Source organism: Rhinichthys klamathensis, unplaced genomic scaffold (assembly GCF_029890125.1).
Source record: "Rhinichthys klamathensis goyatoka isolate OS25496 unplaced genomic scaffold, OSU_Roscu_1.1 h1tg000103l_1, whole genome shotgun sequence".
NCBI classification, from domain to species: domain Eukaryota; kingdom Metazoa; phylum Chordata; class Actinopteri; order Cypriniformes; family Leuciscidae; genus Rhinichthys; species Rhinichthys klamathensis.
Window position 1 is genome coordinate 5470337 of NW_026606642.1, and position 21854 is coordinate 5492190.

The 21854-nt window shown below is 40.9% G+C and overlaps 1 protein-coding gene across 5 annotated transcripts in view; it reads right to left on the reverse strand.

Annotated features, from left to right (window-relative positions):
- LOC130086901 (carcinoembryonic antigen-related cell adhesion molecule 1-like) overlaps window positions 1-21854 on the reverse strand; it is a 344428-nt gene that overhangs the window by 216117 nt on the left and 106457 nt on the right. The gene's annotated exons all lie outside the window — the stretch shown is intronic.

Genomic DNA, 21854 nt, shown 5'->3' on the forward strand with positions numbered 1-21854 from the left:
AATGCATAATTAAATGTTTAGACCAAAGAATTTAAGTGTCACCGTTAGACACCAACACACACACACACACACACACACACACACACTATCACATACTATTGGCTCCATAATGTCTGACCCCCTTGGTGTGTTTGAAACCGTAAGGGGTCTGTTTTAAATTTTTTTCTCTTTTGAAGTTTTGGTGAAGCGTGATTTTATTTATTGCATGGCTTATCAGCGATGTATGGCCGGTTCTATCGTGAGATTCACCATGTGTCTTTTTTTTTCTAGTTGTAAAATCAACTATCAGATCCCATGCGGAGTTGTGAAGTTTTGGTGAAGTGTGATTTTATTTTATTGCTGGGGGTTATTTTATTTAATTGTATGTTTTTTTATCAGCGATGTTTGGCCTGTTCTATCGTGAGATTCACCATATGTTTTTCTAGTTGTAAAATCAGCTATCAGATCCCATGCGGAGTTGAAAGAACTTTTTTTCTTCGAGAAAGATGTGTTTCCGATGGGTCGTTTTACTTAGGGGTTGAGAGGGGGAAATGTGTTTTTGAATTTGGTGGTCTTACGAGGACAAGAGACTAGTTCATTCGATCGATATACACCGAGCGAGATCGTCTACAGAATCGATATCCTACAAAAAAACATGGCCGAAGGTCAATACGGTAGGGTGTAGTCTATTTCTTATTTTTTTTTACAAAAATATTATAACAAAATGAATGTTTAATTTTCTTCTTTCATTTTTAAAACATGAAACAGCAGAGGGACCCGAGGGTGTATATTGTGACGAAGATTTGATGGAAATTTTGAACGAGCTTTGTGAGTAAATTTTTTCCAAACGTTACACATTTCATTGAAAATATTACTGTTGTTAATATACACCTGTCTGATTTTAGATGTGGAGTCCTTTCCAGACGGTGTTTCACCTGATGATTTTTTACATGTTTATAATGAAAATTCGTCAGAAGTGAATAACTTCGAAAACATATTATCACTCACCCCCAGTCACGTGCTAGAATGCTCAGGGCATGTATTGGCGAACGTAGCGTCCGACCCATTGGATGAGACCAGTAGGTCGTACGACAACGTCACACCTTGGGGGACACCAGGGTCGTCGAGCTACTACGGGTCGTCACCCAGATCCCATGAAAGCGATACGAGTTCGGACGGGGGTACGCATCAGGAACCTTCATCCAGCGACGGGACAACACAATCTTTTGCTCTGGACGGTCTCAGAGGTTCCGGACGTGGGATTAAGCGTCTTCGGGAGGTTTATGGGGACTATAATTCTGACAACGGAGAAGAGTTAGAATATCCATGCGAAGGTGAGCGACGATGTTTTTACCTTATCATATTTTATATTTCCTAGCATTATTTTATATTTCCTAGAATTCTAAAATAATAATTGAAATGTTTTTTATTCTCCAGAGCAAAACTTTGAGGCACAATGCACGTCCACATCAACACCGTGTAGGAAACGGTTTTCAGACTTATATCATGGATCCGAATCGGCTGTGAACTCTTCAAATGACGATTGTGAGTTGCAAATTTTTTACATATTTCATCTAGTAAATATTTCATATAATAACCTATTATTATGTTTTCATCTAGCACGATTTTACGATGAGGTATATCACGGAATCGAATCGGCTGTGAACTCTCCAAATGATAATTGTGAGCTGCATTTTTTTTTTTTTTACATATTTACATATTTCATCTAACAAATATTTCATATAATAACATATTATCATGTTTCATCTAGCACAAGAATACGACGAGAGGGGTTTAGAGTTTTTCTTACAATCCCAGGAAGCGGTGTTGGACGCCTTCGATTCTGACCAGGCTTCATCAGATAGCGGGTGTTCTGAGGACTCTGCAGGATGTTTCAGACCCGCATACAGATGTTGTGATGTCCAGAATCTGAGCCATGACATGCTTCGCAGCACCAACCGGAATTTTTTACGGATTTTAGAAGTTGCTAATCAACCTTTATCGTTTCAACAAACCGAGGCCATTGTTTACGAGTCCCAGAGCGATGTTGTCACACTTCTACACAGAGTGATAGATCAGCAGAATCGCCATACGACTGATTTAAGGAGCGCTGTTGATTTTTTTGGCGTTTGTCATGAGCAAACTTTGAACGAAAACAGACAATTACGTAGCGAGGTTTTGGCAGTGCGTGGGGAAATTACGCAGGCACGGGAAGACCTGCAGCTACAGACAATTGCATTGTCGCTATTCTCGGAGAGACTAAATATTCTTCAAAGACTATTGCGGGAATTACATGAGGTCTTCATGAGAAGGTGATCTTTTTTTTTTTTTTTCAAACGAGTGATGTTATTTTGTTTAATATGATGGGTATTATTTGTATCTGTTTTAAAAAACTAGTAATGACTAGTTATTGATGTCATTGTTGTTAGTAGCCTATGTTAATGGGGTGTTATTGTTTATATGGTAGTCCTACACATGCTTTTGTTTTACACGATTTAAATAAATAAAAAAAAAACATATCAAAATGCTTTCTAAAAGAGCGCGCACAGACTCAGACTCTGAAGCCGAAAGATCTAGACGTCACACTAACAGTTTACGTCTTTTAATAAATGAACAGTTACGAATGATAAACACAAATGGTCTAACCACGACCGAACTATTGCAAAATGTAATAGCAGAGCAAGAAAATTTGGGGGAAACACCCGTACATAACGATAATGAAAGCGCACAGACAGGTTCGGGGGTGCCTGATCGAACGACCCCACAGCCCCCTGAGATGAGTTTGAGCCAGGCAGAAATACGCAATCTTGCTACCGAGGGTGGTCGCGTGGGTGATTTCACAATTATCCCGAGACCGCGTTTCAACGGGGTAGAAATTAATAGAACGCTTAATCTCAGAGAAATAGACACAAACGATTTAGCCGCTTTTAATATTCATCTGCATAACATTTTAAATGAGATTGTAGATTTTTCTCAACTGATGGCCGGTGAAACGGGATATATCAACATTGCGTTGTCTGGAGAAAGTTTACCCACGTCCATAAACACCGTTTTAACACCCGAGAATAATCATGATCCCTCATTATTTATCGAACAGCTTGAACAAGCAACACAGAGCAACAGTGAGATTTGCACTGATACATCACTATCGTTACAGATTTCAGTAGCTATGGACAGGCCTGGAGGGGGTCGCAGAAGAATTACAAGTCATGCGATCAGCGAGAGTGTGGAGAGGAATAAAATGCATTTGTTCAGCCCTACAAATTTCGAAAATAATATGTGTTTGAGTTTTTGTCTAGCCTATTTCCTTAACCCGTCGCTTACTGATCAGCAGTTACATAGACCGGCGTACGAAATCCATACAAGTTGTGGTTTTACACCACATGATAAAATAGGGTATCACAATTTGGCTGTTTTCGAGAGAAAATATGATCTAAAAATTGTGGTATTTCATCGAGACTGCTCAGGGAGGCTACAAGTGTACAAGAACATGGATGAAATTCATCCAAAGACTGTGCATTTGTATAATCACGAGGGGCATTATCATCTAATAAAAAATTTGAAAGGTTTTATAGGGAATAGCTATGTCTGCCAATTCTGCAACAGAGGGCACAACGATATACGCACGCATAGATGTAAATATGTATGTAAAGTGTGCAATACGGCCGAATGCCGATCACATGCTACAAACTCTAGACAATGTCCAGATTGCCTCAGATATTGTAGCAATACCTTCTGCTACAATACGCATAAAAAATCACGAATACCTGGTGAAAGATCGCAGTGTGATACCCTGCGTTTCTGCCCGAAATGTCACTCTATTTATAGGGTTGCGAGAAACGGCGATAAGTTGAAACCCCACACCTGTTCTCCAAAACGTTGCGTACATTGCAAAGAGGTCTTGCCAGATGATGGCAGCCACGAGTGCTATATTCAACCTCTTAAGCCTGAAACACATGACAAAAAATACATTTATTACGATTTTGAAACTATGTTTGAAAATGGCAGGCATACAGCTAATTATGTATGTGCAGCGACACACGACGGCGAGACGTTTGAAGCAGGTGGTACAGAATGTGTAGAGCTTCTGGTTAAACACTTTAGACGTACGAAATACGCAGGCTTTACATTCATAGGACATAATTCATCGGGCTTTGACAATTTTATACTGGCGGAACACCTTGCAAAGGAGGGGTTAACACCAAAAATTATTATGCAAGGATGTCGTATATTATACATGTACGATACTGTGTTTAGACAACGTTTTGTCGATTCTTTCCAGTTTATCCCAATGTCTCTGGGAAAAATACCCTCGGCGTTAAACCTGGGTGTGTGTGTTAAGGGTTTTTTCCCCCATCACTTCAATAGACTGGAGAATGCAAATTACGTGGGACCCTACCCGGCAAAAGAGTTTTACGGTTATGACACTCTCAGTCAAACCGAGCGCTCTAGATTTGATCAATGGTACACAGGTGTATCAGGGGTCTTTGACTTCAAAAAGGAGCTCGCTTTTTACTGTCGGAATGATGTGATTATTTTACGCCTAGCGTGTATAAAATATCGCGAAGAATTCATCGAATGTACAAACATTGATCCGTTTAAATCAGTGACACTTGCTGGAACGTGTATGAAGGTGTTCAAAACTAATTTCCTTGTGCGTGACACCCTGGCTCTCACACACAGTCACGCATACATTAATCAGTATAAAGCTTTCTCAAACGCGTCTATACAATGGCTGGAGTTTTACGCGAAGAAACAGAACGTGGATGTCCAACACGCATTGAACAGCGGCGAAGCCAGCTTCGGACCCTATCATGTTGACGGGTATTACGTGAGTGAAGAGGGTGTCAAGACAGCTTTAGAGTATTTGGGATGTTTCTACCACGGGCATTGTTGCAGATTTAAGGATGAAGAAATTAATCCCTTATCAAGAGTGTCTTTCGGGGCACTCAGGAGACAGTCGGATGATAAACTAGAAGCCCTTCGTAAAGTGTATTCCTTGCGCGTTATTTCTATGTGGGGGTGTGAGTGGGAGGCTGCGAAACAAACAGATCCGACAGTGATACAATTTATGAAATCTTACGAAGCGCCAGAGAGAATGACACCTCGTGAAGCACTTTACGGAGGACGTACAAATTCGTATAAACTATACCACGAAACAGCCGAGGATGAAAGGGTGGATTATTATGATTTCACATCCTTGTATCCGTACGTACAATCATGTAAAACTTATCCTATTGGCCACCCTAAAATAATTTTTAAGGATTTCGAACCTATAGAGAATTATTTTGGGCTTGTCAAAGCCACCGTCCTTCCCCCTCGCAAGCTCTATCATCCTGTTCTGCCTTACAGGAGTGGTGGTAAGCTGTTATTTCCTTTGTGTAGGACTTGTGCTGAGAACCGGATTCAAACCCCTCAGTGTTGTCACACGGATGAGGACAGATGCATGACAGGCTCGTGGGTTTCCATCGAATTACAGCGAGCTATTCAACACGGATATGAGGTGTTGAAAATAGACGAAATCTGGCATTTTGAACAGACATCTGACAGCTTGTTCGGTGACTATGTAAATACATTTCTAAAATTCAAGCAGGAAGCCTCTGGCTTTCCTCCGCACGTGGTGACAGACGCAGATAAGCAGTCTTATGTCGACGATTATCTTGAAAACCAAGGTGTTCAACTGGACATGTCTAATATTTCGCATAATCAGGCAAAAAGATCCATAACGAAGCTAATCATGAACAGTTTGTGGGGTCGCTTCTCTCTTCGCAGCCATCTCCCCAGCGCCGAGCTTCTGACAGAACCTGAAGAGTTCACACAGCGTCTTTTTAGCAATGCGTATGTGATAAAACATTTCTCTTTTGTATCTGACTCCGTGGCTTTAATCCAATGGTCTTACGCACAACAAGACCCCTCTCCGACTCGTGATGTTAACGTGTTTATTGGGGCATTCACTACTGCATATGCACGACTCGAACTCTATAATCTTTTGGATAAATTAGATAAGAGAGTCCTTTATGCCGATACAGATTCTGTTATCTTTGTATCGAAAAACGGAGATTGGATTCCTGAGACAGGACCTTATCTTGGTCAGCTCACGAGCGAATTAGAACCGTCAGACTATCTGGTTTTATTTTCAGCATCAGGGCCTAAATCTTATGGTTTTGCCACTAAAAATGGACATACGTGTCTCAAAGCTAAAGGGATAACGCTTCACGCTAAGAACGCACAAATAGTCACGCTGCAGAGTCTGATAGGTCTTGTGCGCTCATATGTTGAGACAGGTGTCAGTACGCACCTGCTCGCTAGCACGGACACCATCACACGCAATAAGTCGCGCTTCACGCTGCATAATAAAACAGTTGTGAAGACGTTCAGAATCGTGTATGACAAGCGTGTCCTTCTACCAGACTACACAACATTGCCTTACGGGTTTTAACAATATCTGTGAATATGTGTGAAACAGATGTTTTTGACTATAGACTCATGCATCCTTTCTCCGGGGTTGTTAGCGGTCCAAGTAATAGCGGGAAGACTTTTTTTGTGAAGACTCTAATGTATAACTCAGACAGAATGTGCTCTGTGAAGTTTGATAATTTTGTTTACATATATACATCCTGGCAACCTTTATACGACGAACTGCTGCATGCTTTTGATATTAAATTCATTGAAAATATTCCCAAGAAACTGGATGATGAATCTTTATTTCCTCGCGATAAAAGATCCCTTTTAATTTTAGATGATGTTATGTCTCAAGCCGCATGCAATTCAGAAGTCGAGAGGGTTTTTACGCAGTACACCCACCACAATGGAATTAGTTGTTTATTATTGGTGCAGAATCTTTTTTTCCAGGGTAAATCTACCAGAACTATAGGGCTTAACGCAAATTATTTAATAATATTTAAAAACCCCCGAGATAAGCAACAGATAGGTGTTTTGGGTCGTCAGATGTTCCCTGGTAATACAAAATTTTTCATCGAAGCGTACCAGGATGCAACCGAGAGACCTTATAGCTATTTACTGATAGATTATAAACCGCAAACACCTGAAAGATTTCGTCTCAGAACAGATTTACTGTCAGACTATCCGGCGGTCTACGTCCAGAAAGGGGGTTTAACATGAGTTCGAGGCTTTCCAGAAATCTGTACCTTTTGAAGTTATTATACAAGAGCTCACCCAGACAACGAAACGCTATTCTCCATTCAGCACCTGACGAGCTTATACTGGCTCTCTGCGAAGTCGCACTCAATATTCTTCACGGTAAGATCCCTCTAACAGCGAAACAACACGGATCTTTAAAAAGGAGAAAGACTGAGATAAAGTACGTCGCTAATAAAAAAATCAACATAACCAGAAAGAGGCGCATGATTAATCAAAAAGGAGGGTTTATCTTGCCTTTATTATCAGTAGCTCTGCCTTTCATATCTAGTCTGATAACTAGAAGCTAAATCTGAAGAGAATGGATCATACTGATAAAATGTATCTAGTGCCAAAGCATCAATTGGACAGACTAAGGTCTGCACAAACACCTCGCGAAAACATCCACACTTTTGTGGAGGATCATCTGGATTCAGCTATTAGAGAGATATTACAGAAACACGATCTGAACACGTACGAGAAGGCAAAACTTTACACCAATGCTTTACAGCGATATCTTAGTGTGGTGAAACACAATGATATGGAAAGTACCACACTGACATTCACACACCCACCCGTTGAGACCGAGACCAGTGAGATCGCTCATGCATCAGATAGATCTGAGGAAACCCCTGATGATGTAATCGTATCTGAAGTATTAAACAATGTACCACAGAGAAGTTTAAAAAATGTGAAATATATTATGGATAAAATGTCCAAAGCCAAACACTTGTCTTCATGGACAGATAACGGGGAATTTGTTTATAAAGGGGCAATCATCCCCGGATCCCATGTGTTTGATCTGGTGAAAAGTGTGACGTCACCACAGATGATACGTGATAACAGGCGTCCAGTGGGGTGGCATGCGTTTCTGGAGGCATTTGCCAATCTGCACATACCTTATTCGACTGTAGCCAACCATCATGTTAGGCACATGATCGAATCGCTTAAAAGAAAAACAACAGATGATAGCCTTGGAGATGTACCGTCGAAATCATTGAAAAAACGAGGACATCGTAAAACACCACCGCACACCCCTGATGCAGCTGTATTTAATTCTTCTAAATTAGACAGTAAACAATGGTTGGATTTTTAACAAATGATTTTATCTATTTTACCCAATGTATGTGACTTATCCTATTTCATATGTCTATGAATTTCATATTTTTTATTTTAAAAATGTATATATTGTGTTGTTGTTTTTTGTGATGTCAAATAAAAAGGGGAGAAACACATCATTCGTTTACGTGTCATTTTATTCGATACATATGCACATACACCATGAGTTAATACGTCTGATATGTTTTACCAGTCTGTACACACTGTATACACTTGAATGATTTCCTATCACAGACACGGGGTTTCATTTTTTTTACAAAAAGAGATACCATAGAGTCATTTTTTAACAGATTATCATTATGGTAAAATTTCATTATATCCTCATACTCAAAACCTCGAGAAATATGATACAGAAAAAAAACACAATGCTGTCCACAGGTAACAGAAGTATAATCTTGCACTTGTCTGGTAGAATAATGAACTTGTGTAGAATTATTTTTTAGAAAATCTTGAATAGACCTAGGAAAACAGTCTGCATTCGGAGGGTTGCCGAAGCTGTCAAAGAAACACGCGACACCATTTCGACCTACGTGCATCGCCACCCAATGTTGCCCCGGATCACCCGATGCGTCTGTATTAGAGATTAACAGGGCCGGTGTATCTACCAATGGTGCTTTGGGGAGGTAATCGCTAGGAAACACACCTAGAAAATTGATGTCACAGAAGTTATCCATGATTTCCGTCAACTGTACAGTATTCATTTCAAGCCCCCACGTCAGTGGTGTTCAGCGAGCACCTGTCTCCGGTTTGATATTTCGAGAAGAGAATCGTAGGTTGCATAAATTAAAAGATTGACGGTGTGTTCAAGCGGCTCTCTAAAACGCACTTCTAATCTAATATTTCCCGATCTAATTAGTGACATGTGTTGCCCACATTCGTCATCGGGCGTGAGATTGAAAGCGTAGAGTGTGTATCCATTTAGAAAATCCTCCCTGTCTATGGCCAGCGGCTGATTCTTCAAATGTCTACCGGTCGCAGACACCAGTTGGTAAAATTCCCTAACGGCGTTACCTAAATTATATTGGGGTTGAAGAGGCCTATTAGGATTCGAGACTCCATCTGCGGTGAGATTGAGATACTCTAAATTAAAGTGCTTAAAAGCAAAAGGGTTTTTGTCATAAGCCCCTGTGAACGCCGAGTTATCAGTCATAGCTAAAATGATAGATTTTGGAAGAGTGCCGAGGAAGAGATTCTCGTGGTTTGAGACGCGCGCCCCTGCTGGTATGGAGAAATTTTTCACACAGACACGGTCTATGGGGTATTTGGCTGTCGCCGAGAGAAGCGCTTGGGCGTGCCCCAAACGTACAGCCGGTGACACGCTCACTCTCTTGACAAAGAGTGAAGCTGAGAGAATTTTTAGCTTGTAATCGATTGCGTCGCCGCTCATCAAGCAGAACGCGTCTTTTGCCCTGGTTAGGCGAATACGGATATCAACCCCGTTCAATAATAGTTTCGGTTGAAAGAACATATCACAGTGTATCGGTGCTAATAACTCCACCACATTACTGGCATTGGTGAACGCGGCTCTTTTTGTCAAACCTTCGTTGCCGGCTCCAGGGATAGTCGAATCCATACTCCCAGCCGTATCCTTAAAGAAAAGACCTGCTGAAAAGTTGCTTTCTAACGTGTCTCTCCCATAATTAATGAGTGTTTCGATAATACATCTATAAGGATAGGTGCTGGACGGTTGTGAGACTAGACGATCCCCCAAAGACACATCAACCTGTGAGAAGATGGTCGCGGCCGGGTAATTGAGAACCGTCACTGGAGCGCCCTCAGGGCAATCGGTCCCGTCCGGCATAGTTATTTTGACACGGGTAAATAATAATGTGTTATTCAAATCTGTGTAATCTTCACCCGTCCCCGCTATGAAGAATTCAATCGGAGATAAATCAGAAATAGCCGAAATCGGTGGGTATTCGATGTAGGTGTTCTTCTCAATAGCTGTTTGTGTCAAAGGGACGGTAAACAGATCCAGCTCGGATTTAACGCACTCGTCAGACATGCAATGTAACAGAGACATGTTTTTTATTTTTATTTTTTAGAATATAGTATCGACTCGTCTTTTTAATTTTGTGGTTCTTTTCACGCGCTTCACACGAGTTCTTCTTTTGATTTTTGCGACTGAGCGTTTTTTGGTGACGCTCCTGCTTTTCTTTATGCCATGACCACGCCCCTTTCTCATACGGGCTCCAGGTGGCTTTAATCGTCTACGCCCCATCACCATCAGACCATGCCCGCTCTGACCGTCATCGTTGTTATATGACTTTGCTAGGGCTGTGCTAACGACGTCACTCACTATATTTTTTGCTGCGGTTTTCATGTGTGGTTTTGCTATACTGAACCCTCTCCTAATAAGCGGCACAGCCAATCTATACAACCCTCTAAACAAACCACCGATACCTGATAAAAAACCCCCGCCGTACATAACACCGCCGCCTGTGTATCCGGGGATACCATTTCCGGTTTGCGCTTGGTAGTACGAGACGTAACGCTCGGGATCCGGCTGGTATGGTGCTAGATAAGCCATTTTTTTTAAAACAGGTGTTGCTTCACGGGTCTAAAGTGTAGTTTAGATACAACCTTCCCGTAGGTGAATGGGACGTCTCTGTTTAAGTCGTCTTTAATCTCTATAGTAATCTCGTTAATACTGTTTTTATTAAGGCGCACGTAGTGTGACTTGTCGTACCTGACACTGACAACTTTGTTAGTCTCACCTTCGATGTGTACTGTGCCTAGTAAAGGTACATGGACATCTCCAACTGTCTGGCACTCGATTATATCCGTGTATACATACAATGTGTAAAAACCCCCGCTTATATCAGCCTGGAACGGAGCATATGCGATGTGTGTGTCTCGATGTTCATCCGAACTGTTTACAGTTTCTATAGAAACCCCTGGTTTTAAACCCAGGATGATAGCCAGCTTGCCATAAAATGTCAACGACGTCCCGTGAGGTGCTTTCAGAAATACCTTATTCTTTATACGGTCGTAGACGAGTCGTACCGCCGGGGGGAGAAAGATGTTTATATCCCTGAGTAAGATAGGTACATCCTCAAAATACCCACATTTCAACGTATACCGATTTGTTGATAATTTTAGAGGTTTCTGAAACGCATCACCCCTAACAGGGAGGTCGTGGTTATCCTGCAGCAGACATTGATCACAAACAATAACAAAAAATGCGTCATCCTCATTAAATGCATACCACGTCAACGGGTATTCAAATTCGACCAGTGCCACCTCCCACAGGCCTTTTAAAATTATACTTCTGGCCAATCTAGTTCTGTAATTGGATATACAATTCTCAGGATAGATGCCACTCGAGGCATTGCACGGGAGCGTGACATAGAACCCCTCCTCAGACATATTTTACATAAATGACACCTGTCGCGAATTCACTACGACTTTAAGACGTTTTGCAGATCCACCACCTGCTTTTCGGGGACCCAGCTGTTGAATTTTGTAGGCCATCCAAGCCACTTGACGAGAACGTACATGACTTTTCCACGACGTTGCTTGTCCAATATTTTTTCAACTTTGAAAGCCGAATTATTACTAACTATAATCCTCTGTAATTCTTGTTCATAAAAACAACCTTCAATCAAGTCCCCATCATAGTCCTGTATCCGATACACGACCGGATTTCGGGGTATACATGCCGTTATGGTGAAGTATTCTTCAGTATAATTCTGTTCGTACCCCTTTGCGAAAATATTACGGGTTTTAGATACTCGTACAACGTCTCCAATCGAGAATTTAAACTTGGGTGTCTCTTTACGTTTTTTCCCATATAAATTATTAAACACCACATTTTCATTTTCCTTATCCACATCCACAGGTCTCATTTTAATTGATTTGTGGTAGCTTGAATTATAGCCATCTGTCAGGTCTTGCAATATGTCACAGTAACGTTTGGAATTTATAGCTGTCAAATAACGCCACATTCGTCCTTTTAAAGTTCTATTAAATCTTTCGACCACACTTGCTTTTAAATCGCTGGCTGTTGCAAAATGATGTATGTTATATTTTTTCATCAATTGCTGAAAATGTTTATTGAAAAATTCTGTACCCTTATCTGTCTGTAACTTGACAGGTATCCGGCCCTCTCTCAAAATAGACGTAAAAGCTTTAACCACTTCCGGTCCGGTCTTATTTTTCAAAGGTCTGGTCCATGCAAATTTGCTGAAGACGTCTATAACCGTAATTATATATTTAATACCCTGGTTGTATTTAGAAAAAGAAGACATATCGACCAAATCCATTTGAAATGCTTGGTCTTTCCCATACACCACTACACGGTTCCGTTTATATTTTATTGGTGCAGTTCGATGGAGCGTGTATGTGTCCTGACTTGAAAGCCATTCGGTCACCTCTTTATCAGATAATTTTACACCGTATTCCTGTAAAACAGCCTGTTTTAATCTGTTTTTACCCCCCAAAGCACCGGAATTTGCAGGGTCATAGTAAATCTTTTTCATAAGATCCTGATTAGCCATGTCGTCACTGTGGGTTTTCAGAGAATAATGAGTCAGATGGCGAAAGTTGTCAAGATTTTATTTTTATTTTTGCAATCACACGTATATATCATCAAACAACAAAGGCTTTTTTTTTTTTTTCTTTTTTTTTCATATACATTTATTTTTTTCCGTGTACATTTATTTATTTCAGGAATATCAATTAATTTTTTACAAAAACACACATTTTTTTTTTTTTTTTTTCAGGATTTACAAGCATACATAATGAATTAAATGTCGATCATCCAAACAGTAAAATAAACCTCACACACATTTCAAAATTTCTCTCCAGAATGTGTTCAAGTAACAGGTCAATAATTTGGGGGGCATCCGCCCCCCTCTTTCTTAACAATCTGCAGACATCAGTTACATACGTACAAAGACATACAATGTTTCCTATTCTAAGAGAGTTCTGACATTCAGGCATTAGTTCGAGGATGTTTTTGACAGTCGTGTACGGATCGGAGTTATGGCTGACGGATATGTTCACCATGTTATTCCAGTCGCTCGATGACTCGCGTGCAGTGTTCATATGACTCATTAACTTCGCTAGACCTGTATCATCCATAGTCGCGTGGGTATTTGTTGCATGATTATCATCGATAATCTTGTAGAGCAGACTTGATACCCCGTGTTTAACATGCGATTTAAAGAAATACTTGGTGATCCAGAATGTGCAGAGATTCCACATTTTCACACAGCGGTAGACTCAGGTTTTTCGACTGCGACGAGTTTCCACTTATCGACAGCAGAGTAGATAATCTCCTCGCAACTTTCATCCACAAGTTTCTGTCTGATAGATCCTAGGTGTTCCACGATGTACATCTCATCCCGGAGTTCGAACAAAATCGTCTCGATAGACCCCTGGATTCTTTGCAGGTGCGGAGTAGTTCCATACAGAGTCAGAGCATGCGCCAGGATATTTTTTAACCCATGGCTGAGGACCTCCTGTCTGATCTCGTCAAAACATCCATAGAAGTAATAGGGACACGGCTCAAATAAACAGGAATGTCTTGTCTGGGACGGATGATCCACAGTGCAACCGTCGCATGTTTGCTTCATCCGCTTGTCTATTAAAAATTCCAATATGATGGCTACAACCGCCTTAATAATCCTATGACCGGCATCCCCTATACACGCATCCGGTTCGTCACCGGTCGTGACGCCAGGGCTCTCGTAGACTGCTGGGGGTGGAGCCGCAGAGGATGCACCAGAACCATGACTTGTGAGGAATGCAAGGTTATGGTATCCAAAATCTGTACAAAATTTATTCAGCCAGTCGATGTTTCTCTGTGTACATCCATTCGATGCATCTGACACCCCCAAAACCGGTGATAATCCTATTGGCGGGTATCCATCAATAGTTCCAAGAGGTGAGTATGATGAGGTGACATCTTCCTGAGACATTGTTGTGAGTGTGAGCCAGACTGTCAGTATGGGGAGGTATTTAATGTTTGTAGAGTGTGGGAGGAGCTATATGAACACCCCTCCTGCTGGGCGTGCACCATTCAGGGTGAAACAGTTTGACTTTGATGTTTTTGTACCTCTCATAAGCATCGGACCATTGAAAAAGCTTATGTATTTTAGAAAAAATGTCTTCCAGTACGGGTAAATCCTTCCATTGAAACATAAATTTTAAATCGTAGTATTCTAAATGCTCACTCTCGGTAATGGGCCATGAACACACGGATGCATCCTTTCCGAAATCACTGCAGAGTATGTATATGTAATCCTCTGCATATTTGTGGACATGATCAGCGAGTAGTCTGTATCGTGTCCCCATTGTTAACCCGCTCCACTCAGCAATGAAAAGAGGCTCGTCTCCTCCGTCTTTCATGTCTCTCCAGACTTTTGTATAAAATAAAATCCAATCTCGCTCCGTGAACATCAAATCGGGGTCTTCCGTCATATTCGTTGTAAATTTCTCATCACCGTCCACGTTGCTCAGTCTAACTTCTCGATTGTTTTTATCAAAATTGTACATGCACGCACGGCCACCTGACAGGTGGAATACATATTCCACACACTCCGCTGGCTCGTGGAGAAACCTCGTTAATGAAGGACCGTGTTTTTTCCGCGGTGCCAAAGTCAGATCCTCCATAACCTCATCAATCCTTCTTTCAGGAGTCTTGGGGGCTGCAGTGGCCATACTTTTCTACTTGAATAAAAAAAAAATCACAAGTATTACGCTCTGAGCTCGCGATCGTTTTTAAATCTCATATGACATCGCACCATGAGGGGTGTGGTTTGTGTATGACGCTAGGGTCCTCCCTGTGCGGTGTTTTCCCACACACGTCACGTGTGGGGTGTGCCGTGGGAGGAGTCAGGGTGTGGGGTGGTGTACAGACTTTGCTGTCATCATTGCTGTCAGACCTCCTGTACGATCAGATGTGTTTTTTATCGTGCATCCCGGAGATTACACTCTGTGCTCTTTCACACATGTTTAAACACAAAACTGGTTAAACTTATCTTCCTCTTTCAACGTTTTGCACAAACGATTATTTGTCTGATGACATTTTAACACTAACACTTATAAGAAATACAATTTATACTTTTAACATTTATACACTGTTTTAAAACTGGTTTTGAATGTACAACAGACTTTGATAAAACACTGAACTTACCTCGTCAACCTTCTTAAAAATAAATAAAAAATAAAATAAAAAAAGATTTGAAAACACATTGTTTTAATGTTTTTCAACATTGTTTTAATGTTTTTCAACATTTTTTAACGTTTTTACATTTTAAAATCATAAAACTTTCTCTGACACACTTCAAATCCTCACAACCCTAAGGGAGGGGTGGCCGGAGGGGGTGAGGGAGGTGGAAAGAGGAGGGGGACCGTGGGAAAATTCCCACGGTCCAGGTGTTCAGACCGGAAGTGGGTGGGTGGGGTAGAAGGGGGCGGGGCTAAGGGTGGGAACCAATTATATGAGGGCAATAAATCACTCAAAGTGATGGCTTGTGCCCTTATACCTCTCTCTCACGTCTCTCACCAAGACACCTGTCCTGTTCTCCACTGGTTCTCCTCACACCACAACTCAATGTGTCTCTGACCGTTCTGTCTGACATTAATCCTGGCCTGTCCCTACTCTCTTGGCAGCATAGCAGGCTCATAATTGTATGGCTGTAGTCCGTCATACGAGTAAGTATTTCCTCAGCGTCCGAAATGTCATTGCGATCCATTGTTTTCCTGTTGTTTGAATCGACCACTCTCCCGCCTGTTACGTCACGCCCGCCACACCCATTTTCAGCCGCGGAAGTAAAATTTTCTCACAAAAACGACTCCAGAAGCTTCTGTAGCGTATTTATAAGAATATTTTAAAGAAAATCTAGTTCCTACATTATTTTTCTATACATTGACTCGTTGGGTCCTCTAACCTGCAATATGCCCTTTAAAGGTTGGTCTGCAATTCGTTTTTACTTTGCATCAGCAGGTTCCTGATTGTGTTTTTGTTTCCTTGCAGAAATCAAAGAAAGAGGTTGTGTATGAAAATCTCACTAAAAATTGATGATCAAATACTGCATACTGGATCTGATGTTAGAGCTCATACCGGCCCTGACTCACAACCTTTGCCAGAATCTGTTTTGCTTTTGATCTTTCTATGACATTGTTTGATCAAATCTTTTTTTTTTTTTTATAAGTTGTTATTGTGATGTCTGATATTTTGTTGCTCTGTATTAGCACTGTAGTGGTTCACAAATAGCACAGCGTCCAGAAACTAAAAAAAAAATTGTTTTCTTATGCTTGATTAAAATGCTTGCTGTTTTCTCAATTTTGCTCAATTTTGTTATTGAGAGAAAAGCGTGCAGCACATATTTACATAATATCTAATCATATCTAACCGTCGCTCTCAGCAGTGTGAGTGGCGTCAGATGTTTGAAAACAGTATATCACTGCTCACGTACTTCATTTACCCCTAAACGGAAAATAAATCACCTTTATTCTCTTAAAGGTAAAAGTCTTTCTGATAGGAAAGCATAATTTAACTTGAACGCTTAGATAAAGTTACAATCACTTTAGCTTTCAACATTATCAGTGCAAACGGAGAGATTCTCAAAGCATTAAGCAGGCAATGTTGTTTATTAAGTTGCATGTTTTAATATTCAGTTCAATAGAATGAAACAACATTCAGATTCAGAGACATTTGTTTTCAGACTGTACCAGGAGCAACATTCAACACGCATAACATGCACATACCATACAGAATTTTATACACATAAATAGACATTGCAAAAAAAAAATAAAAAATTTACAGTTAATAAATTAGGCATTCTGTAAATTCAATGCTCTTGTAGAGAGTACAAATTTTGGCACATGTTTAGTGTTCAAGAGGGGGAGGGGAACATTAATATTCTCCTCAATGCATGTCAAATACATACATTAGAAAATTTAGCACCATTCAGTTCAGTTTATAAGCTGTCAGATGAGACTAAACATGACACAGTTACATGTTAGAACACACAAGTAGATAAACAGCATGTAGATGAAAGCATGTGTCCTGTGAAGGAAATGGTGCAGGTGTGTCATTGAGATGAAAACAACTGTCTCCCCAAACAGAAGCCTGTACCCTTTCACTATATGCATTAGTAAACTGTGATGACGAAGGTCACGTTTAACTCACATTACATGGATTTCTGAAGTTGTAGGGAGGTCAAGAGTTCTACCCATATTCGCTCAGCCGCAGGAAGCAGGCTACAAAATCTGCTTCAAAATCCCAGCGCTGTCGTCATCGTGTAAAGCCCGCCCCAACGTTTCTGATTGGTGCCGCGATTTCGACGGATTGGAAATGGGCTTAAATGAGCTCTTTGCCAGACTAACTCTCAGAGCAAATCTAAATTTGCCGGAAGTTGTCTGGGTTTTCCTAGGCTAACCGACCACTGAAATCTTGGAATCGTAAAAATGAAACCAAATTCTCTTCAGTGTCCATTTTGAAGGGTTGGGGTCAGAATCCCTTGCCTCTTCAATTTAACTATATGTATATCCTTTTTTATGATTACATTATTACTATAATAAGCACTAATCAAGTTATATAATCATTCCTGTACGCAATAAATGATTCACATATATTTTTTATTCATACTTCTGTTGAATGCACCTCTTTCCTGAATGTTGGGTAAAGGCCTATCTTTCATGAATGTCTTATGATGTCTGGGACTAATCTTCTGTGGCCCTGAGCAAGAACATTAAATACAGGCTTTTTGTCCGTATGTATACTAAGGAGTGTGTTAAACTTAAAGAAAACCCTCATCATATGATCATGTTTCTCTGCTGACCCTATTAATGGGCAGGGGTCAATTTCTGTATGATTCTATGATTTGTTTTACTTCTTTCATACATATATCTCTCAAGAAGTAAAGTAATTGTTATTTCTTCTCTCTGAGGATGGAAGGTTTTATCAGTATGTTGCAGGTCTCATGACACGGGGTGGCTGGTCTCATGACGCTTTTCGATGGGCCCTCCGAGGTCATTACTGGATCTTCGTGACTTGGATGACAGCTATCTTGATTGATGTCAACGTACCCTTCTATCTATGTGTAATTGTTTAGGCTTTATGTCTTCTGAGCGATCAGAAGTGAATGTTTATGTAATGTATGCCCTTGAAAACAGTATAACTGGTGTACGATTTTCATGTAAGGTAGAGTTAGCTTGCGACCTCCTCGTGAGACTTTGACGCTGACTCTGCCAATTAAACTGCAAACTATTCTTCAGTAAATTTTACTCTTTGATTGAACATCACGACTCCTGGTCTTCTTTCATCATCTCTGGTCCTGGGTCTGATACTGTTACCCCCCTAACAATTTCAATGTATCAAAATTATAAATGATGTTACATTATTTCACTGGGAACCTCAGCCATAGTCTGGATGTTCCATGTTCTCCAAAGGATTGGCATTCGGAGCAGGCGGTGGCAGTGGCGGATGCAGAACGTGACAGATGGGTGGGCCTGGATTAAGTCGAGGTGGGCCTGAATCTAGGGTTTCTAGATTTTGTATTAGCTACTAGATAGTTATGGCGATGAGAAATAAAAACCGCACTGTACAGCTATGATCAGCTGTTTGGCCGAGCTTTCGAAGTTGTTACGGAAACTGAATACGGCCGAAGCTGAACGGTTGGTTTTTGTCACATCACATGACATGCTTGCGGCACTCTCTGAAAAGTTGAGATGTTTTCAGCTCGTCGCGGCATAGAAAAACGAGCGCGCTGCAGCCTGCACCACTTGCGTATGGCAAGCAAAAGTATTCATAAACGCCTGGTCAGGCGTCTGATTGCAAACTGACCCGTCAAAAGCAAGCGGGAAGCGCGATTTGTCATAAAAGCGCGCGTTCTAAACGTGCACTTTGTGGTCACGGAAAACGCACGTCAGAATCTCGTGGTTTTTGCTTTTAATGCAAATCGTGCGTCCCTTGGCTGTCGAAACGCACGCGTTTGACGAGTCAATCAGACGCCTGATCACGTTCTTTCCATTATGAATGGAAATAACATTTGTAACATTTGTAGGCCTACATTTGAAATAACAAACTTGAGCGCGCAAAAGACGCGATATGTGAACGGGCCCTTAGTCTTTGTCTTTCCAAGACATGGTGTTCATGTGAACAATGAGCCTCGTCGCCTCTCCTTGCAAGGGTTTCAAAGTCTGGACAAAATACAGTACAGTGAAATGACATAACTGCCAGATTCAAACTGTGCGTTCGCGCGTTGGCTGGCGCTGAGCCAGAGATGGACGCGCTCAGCGCTTGTCATATATCATATAAAGTGTTCGGCGGGTCGTATATGGCTAAACTTAATTCATTAATAATTTTTAAAATTAATTGTTTTTATGAATCTGATTGGGTGGGCCACCTGTCAATCTGGGTGGGCACGTGCCCACCCAGGCCCGCCCATAAATCCGCGCCTGGGCGGTGGGTTATCAGCATCACCTGGATGTCCCATGTTCCCTAAAGGAATGGCACCCGGAGCAGGTGGTGGGTTATCAGCATCACCTGGATGTCCCATGTTCCCTAAAGGAATGGCACCCGGAGCAGGTGGTGGGTTATCAGCATCACCTGGATGTCCCATGTTCCCTAAACGAATAACATTGGGAGCAGGTGGTGGGTTATCAGCATCACCCTCCTGTAAGAAAACACAGATTCACAGATGATTAAAGTGATGAGAAGGATAATTGTTTCAGTTACACAAACACAAAAATACTATGTTTTATGTACAGAGGTTTTCAGTTCTTAAATATTTAACACTGTCTATAAACCTGCATCAAACTGTCATCTCTTGTACTTCAGTAACCCAAAAATGTTAGTATTATGATTTCAATATCACATAAAAGAATGCTTAAACTGTTGTATTGGCGATTTATAACAAGACACTTGGTCTCTGACAGAAGTCACACATGTTTGTATATGAATTATTTAGTTAATTTGACTGCCTCACTGGTGAACTGTAGTGTTAAAAAAGAAAGAACAAAAGATGACTATTCACAGTTTACATGTATTATTATTATTTATTTTTTTATTAAACCTTTATTTAACCAGGAAGAGACTCATTGAGATTAAAAATCTCTTTTTTAAGAGTGTCCTGGCCTAGACAGGCAGCAGTACTATATCACATATACAGTACATACAAACATAAAAACATAAAAATGCAAAAACACTAGAAACATAAAACAACTGACACAGCAAATCTTTCAAAGGCATAAACCACAATCCTAAAAACACATTAGCTAAAACATCTGAAGCCAGATGTGGCTGCCTCCATGTCAATCAACAACCTCTTAAAAGCAACCAATGAGACGAGCTCAGTAAGTTTCATGGATTTCTGTAAATTGTTCCAAGCTGAGGGAGCCGCAAACTTAAAAGCCTTTTTTCCTAGCTCAGTTCTGACCTTTGGGACAGATAGCAGGAAAAGATCCTGGGAACGAAGATTATAAGTCCCGGTACTATTTATACTGATATAGGTCAGAAGGTAGGATGGGAGGAGACCTAAAATAGCCTTGTAGATGAAGATAAGCCAGTGTTGAAGTCTCCATGTTGATAGTGAAGGCCATCCAGCACGTTCATACAGTTCACAATGGTGAGTGAGGGCTTTCATACCAGTGATGAACCTCAGGCCCCGTTTACACGAGAACGATTCCAGGTGAAAACGTAAAAATATTTTATCGGATGTGCCTTTCGTTTACACGGCAACGGCGTTTTGGGGGCTTAAAAAAGCGAAACCACCCTCCAGAGTGGAAATCTTAAAAACGCTCCACCGTCGCATTCCCGTCTAAACGGTAAAAACGCAAATCTGCTCACGGTGGCTCTCGTCGCGTACGCGTTTACGTCACATGCATGCGCCAGTACAGGAAAATAACAACCAACATGTCAGATTATTTCCATACGTCGGACCTTTAAGTTGCCCTAGCAGCTCTGAAAAACATACAAGAGTCTTTTCAGCAGTTGTACAAAATATTCTAAGATATTGGTGTTGTTGTGTGGCAGTGCTTCACATTGCCACCTAGCCGCCTGGAGTGCATACTAGGCTATATCGAATTTCACACACTTTTGCGTCACCATATGCACGCGGATTTCCCAACCATAACGCTCGTCTAAACGCAGAATAAAAAGTGATAACGCAACGCCACTTTTGCGTTTTCTCTTTAGATCGTTTCCGTGTAAACATAGCCTCAGAGATCCATGGTAGCCTATACAGTGTCCAGTGCATGTGAACTTTGAGATGACGCATACATATATAAAACATCACCATAGTCAAGTACAGACATAAACGTGGCAGCGACCAGCCTCTTTCTAGATTTGAACGAAAGGCAGGATTTGATTCTGAAGTAAAATCCTAATTTAAGTTTTAATCTTTTTGCTAGCTGCTGAATATGAAGACTAAAAGAAAGAGATTCATCAATTAAAATACCAAGATATCTGTACTTAGAAACACATTTATTTATGTTTGTATACAGAATTATTCTCATTTCTTGTTAAATTATCTGATATGTAATACTTACATCCTGTGATTCTTCTGCATGGCTCTTGTGGCGACAACAGTAAACCACACCAACTGCAGAAACCAGCAGAACAACACCAACAACTATTCCTGCTACAGCTCCTGTAGACAGACCTG